This window comes from Octodon degus, unplaced genomic scaffold (assembly GCF_000260255.1).
Source record: "Octodon degus isolate 3935 unplaced genomic scaffold, OctDeg1.0 scaffold00193, whole genome shotgun sequence".
NCBI classification, from domain to species: Eukaryota; Metazoa; Chordata; class Mammalia; order Rodentia; family Octodontidae; genus Octodon; species Octodon degus.
The window spans coordinates 3,076,138-3,082,439 of record NW_004524769.1 but is presented as its reverse complement, the minus strand read 5'-3'; the positions used below and the strand labels follow the sequence as shown (position 1 = coordinate 3,082,439).

Below are 6,302 nucleotides of genomic sequence, written 5' to 3'. Positions count from 1 at the left end.
AAAAAAAAAAAAAAAAAAAAAAAAAAAAAGCAGGGAAGGGGGCGGGTCTCTAGGAGCTGGGTCTGGACTCCGCTGAGCCGCCGCGGAGAAGTTAAATTATTGATAGTGGAAACTGCATGGCGGAGGCGATACCGGCACCCCTCCAGCGCGGATCCCCATGTGAGCTCGGCCGAGGCAGGGAGGTCTCAGGCAACCGGAGTGGGGGGGGGGAAGGTGGCGGGGCGGCGCTCGCAGCAGTGAATGGGGAAGCTAGTGGGAATCCGCGAGAGGGCCCCGCGGTGCCCTGACGCGCGCTGTCATATGATACCTCCGCTGCCTCGAAATAGACACTCGGGTGCACGAATTACCAGAATCAGAATCCAGCGCATTGAATACGATCCATCTTTTATTAGAAGAGTTCCGCTCCAGGGCAGTGCATGCTTTTGCAGATCTTTGTATTTCCAACCCTAGCAGACTTACACACAGAAGCCAATCCTTTTAATAATAAGCCTGAACAGAAATTAATAAATGTTTTTAAAAATCAGCTTTAAGCAGAATCAGGATGGGCCTGGGCAATGAGGAAGGGTGTGTCAATCCTTTCTGTCCTGCAGGAGGGGTCTTTTGCTGTTGGACTCAGAGACCCAAGGAGAGAACTCACAGGGCTAGGGGCCAAAGGACTATTTTCAGTCAGCCACTTGGGGAACTCTGAGGATTGCCTACCTGATGTCCTCTTTAGAGCCGGATGTTCTCAGCTGGTTGGAGCAGTTTGTAAGCCCTGGGCCAGACCTTGAGTTCAGCAATAAAGAACTAGAAGGCGGACTTGACACGGAATACCCGGAGCTCCTCAGAGCACGAGATCACCAGAGTGAGTGTTAGGGTGAAGGCCCAGTGCTTAGCATGTTAATAAGCATCCCCTAAGCCCCCTTCTAGGCTCCAGAGCGGGCAGCCTGAATTCACACTTCATGAAACTGGCCCCAGAGGACCCAGATGGGCAGCAGGAACCCGCCCCCAAATGCCAGTAAGCAGAGTGATGCATATGTACTAATGCTAGCCCTCGTCACTACCCCGAGAATTTCCCTAAACACTCCAACATTGATTTTGCTAAAGGGAGCGATTTGTAAACAGTTTGCTTTCCTGGACATTCTTGTGGTTCCCAGGACTGTGCTGCTGAACAGAATATAGGACATTATTGCATGCATACTGGGTTCGACTTCTCTAAGGGCAGAGGGCAAAATGATTTCAATAACATTAGCCGTGTTCCAGCATCTGAAGGCTAGTGACAGCACTGAGGCTCATGCCACAGGTGACTTACCCAGGTTCACACAGTAAGTTTCAGAAGTCTAGCCAGACGCCCCGCCTGGGCTCTCTCCCCTTCCATAAACAGAGCTGTGTGTTATTTGGAAGTGCTAACAGGATGTGTGATCATTCTGAGCCTTTGCAAATCGCTGGGCTAAACAGTCAAGTTATTCAAATATATGCATATTCTTAGAGTGTCACAGTTAGCTTTGCACCTCTGTCAGCTTGATGGGACACACGATCCGCACAGACTCACCGCCACACAGATGGCGGAGCTGGCTGTGGACACCGCGCTGCTGTGTGTGAAGTGAGCAGAAAGCAGCGAAGCGCTGGCCTCTGGGAGTCGGGCTTGGTGACCTCCACGGCCCTCCAATGTTTCCCGGGGGGCAGGCTGAGGGCACCCGCAGTCCCTCTTAACATTGCTGTGCACTTTATGAAGCACATCCTGTAAGTTTTAAAAGCAGGTGAATTGCTTTGTAAAGGACTAGAGGAAAGCTACCTCAAACTTTTAACAAAACACCTCAGTCAACGGCAAGCGCACTGTCCAACTTGCAAGCTCAGTTGCAATTCACTTCTTTCCTAAGAAAATCCCTGGCAAGTGAACGTGCAGGATCCGTGTAAGCTTTCTCAGTGCTGCTCAGTGTAGCAGTGACTGCTAGTCTATCACCTACTTAATTCACAGGGCCAGGCCTGTGTTCCTGCTGCAAGGAGAAGCATTCTCATGTGTGGACTCTGATTGGGCGGGTCCACGGCCAATCTGATTCTTACTCTCCCCTGACATTATATAAACAAATGTTTGTATCTGCACTTTCCAGTGAGTGGTGCAGTTTTACTGAGGAAAGACAGAGACAGGAAAGGCAGGAATATGGACAAATAAAAGATCAAACGCCAACTCAGAAGGACCTTGTGATGAGGCCTCTTAATGCATGTGGGCATTCACCAGCTTTCTAGCTTGTGATTAGTGTGTTACCAAAGTAGGGGAGAGAGGCTCCCCCCCAGTATGCCATTCAAAAGCCAGAAAGCCACAATCTCAAGGCAGTGCCTGGCATGGTATTCTGAAGTTTTCATTTGTTTAATTCAGGTAATATGGAGAGTTTGGGCAATCTAAGATGAAACTCTTTATCAAGTGATTTTCTTCTTGTGATCAAAGGTGATGCTCAGAACATACAGCATTCATTTCTGATTCATCTTTTTTTTTTTTTTTTTTTTTGGTGGAACCGGGAATTGAACTTAGGCCCTTGCGCTTGCCAGGGAAGCGCTTACTCCACTGAGCTATCTCCCCAGCCCTCTGATTCATCTTAAGGAGTGGTCTGTGACACAGGTAGGAGCCAGGATGTCAGATTTAGGATATGAATATTTTTCTATCATTAAAAGGAAAAACTTCATAGCTTGAAAATAAAATGCAATTTATTTCACTTTGTGGGGCTTCAAGTCAATCTTGGATCAGTCCACGTCTGTCTTTTTAATTACAGTCCAGTACGAGGGTAAACCGATATTCCAGGAGGATAAAACTAGGGGGAAATGTAACTTGCCATCCACATTTGTCAGGAAGCACGAACTAGTGCTCATTACCCAAGTAGGAACGGAGGCAGTAGGCGCAGATTTGACATTGACATCTTTTTTCTATTAATAATTTTAATTGGCTGAGGTCAGTTCTCCTTTCAGTACAAGCATTTTATGTTTAATTATGTTTACTTAAGTTTCCTAGTTACTTTTGCTTTCACTTTTCTTTCCCAAAAAACCCTGCCTCATATCAAGTGAATGGAGCTCAAGCACTGTGGAAAACTGGAGTAAGTCAATCATGAACCTAGGGAAAGAACAAGTAAGCAGAAAAGTCCCATGCTGAGCAGAGTGACAAGGCTCTTTCCCGGTTCAGGATGAATGACTTCAAAGGCCCCAATCAGGGCTGAACCATGTCATCAAGACTCCCTGGAATTATTGAATAAGACCTGCTGGAGGAAGACTTCAGGGGAGAAACACTTTCCTGTTCACAAGGAAGTATTTCCCTGTAAGCTTCTCAGGGACCATAGAGCAGCTCTGTGCTGTGCTCACATGGTACCAAATTGGTCACCACCTGTTACAGGAATCACGAGTGAGGTAGCACTCGTGATTGGTGGCAAATAAGCAAGGGACTGCAGAAGAAAGGTCTAGAAGGGCTCAGATGTAGACTGGGGAACAAGAGTGGAAAAGACTGATCCTACCTGGGAATAATGCTTGGCTCATTCCAGAAAAAAGCTCAACATTTGTTAGGAAGTTTTGAAGTTGAAGCATGTGAGAATGGTCAACTTGGTGGCACTCAGAGCTACCAGATTTCCCCAAGAACACTTAAGACCTTACAGTGAGGAATCAGTTGGCTTCCCTCACTGTAAGATTTCCGTAAGTGTGGGTAAGGGCTATGAGACTGTGGGGTTTGGGAATGAGTGAGAAGAGAGCTGACTGCGGCAGCTGATGTTGATTATATTGTGAGGAGAGCTAGGCAAAGAGCCACTTTACTCAGGGGATTTCAGGATTTGGATCAGAACCTTAAGTTTGAGGCCCAACCATTTTAGATTGTATGATGCTATGGGAGGGAGAGATTATCTATTGCTAATTCTACTTTCTTCAAGAAAAAAATAGTTTAGGAAAAATAACTATCACACTTGCTAAAGTCATATTAACAGCATACTCTAAGAAGTTGGGCTGTTTTTTATAGCTCTGACACATGAGCCTACACAGTGCCTCTTCTGAATCTTTTTGGACAAAGAACTTGGGTACAATGTGGAACTGGCTTTGCAGATTCATGCCGGTTGGGAAGAGCACCTGTGACACACGTGTGTCGCAGGGCCTATGCTTTCATGTGCCTAGCACACAGGACCACTTGGGAACTTTAGGCTCCCTTCTCTTTCCCTTTATCTTCCAGTTGCCTTCACTGGATTGCTGAAAACTGGCCGGGCACCTGTTACATGGCTGCACTGTCCTGTGGGCTATGACACAGGCAGACAAAGACAAGACATTCTGCCCTTTGGAAGTTCACGTTCCAGGCCATAGCTTGAGTTCTAATCCACTGGACCACTAGTGAACTAGCAAGGCTGGGAAATGTTTGTGGTGGTGTCTTGTCACCAGTGTGGCATCCATTATTGAAGGATGACCGTGAATGTGTGCCTGGTGGTCAGCGGAAACTCAGTAATAAGAAGGTCGCTCCTAAAGGTAGGACACTGGAGGGTGGAGAGTGTGCACCGTGGCTACCCAGTGCCCCAGTTATGCTGCTTGTGTTTTCAAAAGGTGAACCAAGAAAAAGGAGTAGAGGACATGATCAAGAGAGAACAAGCAAGTATTTTTTGTTTGAGGTAATAATTTCTCTGGTTATGGCTAGGTAGACTTTCAAAAAGATACTTCCAGGCTGGGGATACAGTTCAGTGACACTGCACCTCCCTGGCAAACACAACATCCTGAGTTCAATTCCTGGTACCAAAAATAAAAATAAAAAAAGATCGATCCAGAGGGAGCTCACGGTCCTGCCAGTGGCCTGGCATTGCAGAGCAAGGAGGCAGAGCGCACATCCTGCTGCTCTGATTTGTCTCGAATCCAGCAACGCTAGTTCTCGGAAGTGCTTGTTGCCATTTCTGTCTTATTTCTTCCAACCTTCCTGAAGATGGAGCACAGCTGCTTTCTAACCTCCTTGTCTTACTAAGTCACCACTCAGTCTCTTCTCATCGCAAGAGATCCAGTCTCACAACTTCTTCCTGAACTCCAACTCCCAGGCTATTAATCCTTCCCTTTGGTCTGCCTGGACCTCCTCCAAAGCTTCCATATCCTTCTGAAAATGTGAAGCCTGAAGCAGACATGTGTGTGAAATGATCCAGGGTGCAGGAAACATGGGTGTTGTGAATTATCTGGACACAGCTGTCAGCAAAAGCTAAGGGAAGATTCAGTCAGATTGACAGATCTCCCTCTGCACACTGGAGACAGACGGGCTGGTTGAGCAGAAAGATGAGCCTTCACAACGAAGCTCTATCTTCTGTCCTAGCTTGTATCTTTTTTCCTTAGCCGTTTTTTCTCAATGAAGATACAGATCTCGAGTAGGATATTTAGTTTTCCTTTTTATCCCTCTCCCCAACATTGCCTCAGAATATGTGATGTTTCTGCTCTTCACTTACTATGCCAAGTTGTGGATGTTTTATTACAGTAGTGTTTTCATATTCTTAGGAGTCTTTGTATAATTCTCTTGGTATAATTCACATGTGTGAAGCACTGCACTACTTTTCAAGCCTTCTTCTCTGTCTCATAAACTGAACTTTTTTCATTTTGTCTATAACAAAACTCAGTTAAAATAAAGTGAATAAAACTAAGTTGAGTCCCACCAACGAGCATGGCACTGACCCCATGTACCACCTAGACTCAAGTTTTACTGAGCACCTCACTCATATTTCACTTTATCTCCATTATGATTGCGTTGGGCTTTCTGATTCTCTGTGGCCCAGCTACAAAGCACGAGGCCACCACAAATTCTATTCCTACCACTAGTTGTGTTTTTAGGGCATGTTCATGGTACTATAAAATCAATTTAACCCAAGAAGAGATTAAGCCAGATGAGGAATGAAGGTGGAATTCCAAAAAGGAACTGGATAGGAGAGGACATGAACTTCCTGTTTATCACATCATGTTGAGAACTTGTGAAAGGAGGCCATGACCAAAGTGGCTCACCGAGCAGCCTTCCCAAACCCTTCCCAGCCCCTGAAGACACAGGAAGTGCTAAGTCTTGTTCCAGCTAAGAAAATCATACAGGTGTAAGTGCGTGCATAAGACCAATAGACTGTTTCCTTAAAATGGAGGACAGGGACAAAGGAAAGGAGGCTGGGTAGTGAACAGCAGAACTCTACATTTGAGTTCCAAGACCCAACTTGATTATTTTTGTAAATATTCTCTTGGTATAATTCATTTCTCTAACACTTGGACAATAATCTAAATCTGATATCAGAGGCAGTGTAAGTGTGTGTGTGAGAAAGAGAGTGTATGTGTGTGTGTGTGAGTGTGTGTGTGTGTGTGTG

At 45.8% G+C, this 6,302-nt stretch overlaps 1 protein-coding gene across 3 annotated transcripts in view; it reads right to left on the bottom strand.

Annotated features, from left to right (window-relative positions):
* Bdnf (brain derived neurotrophic factor) overlaps nucleotides 1-6,302 on the bottom strand; it is a 51,551-nt gene that overhangs the window by 32,216 nt on the left and 13,033 nt on the right. The gene's annotated exons all lie outside the window — the stretch shown is intronic.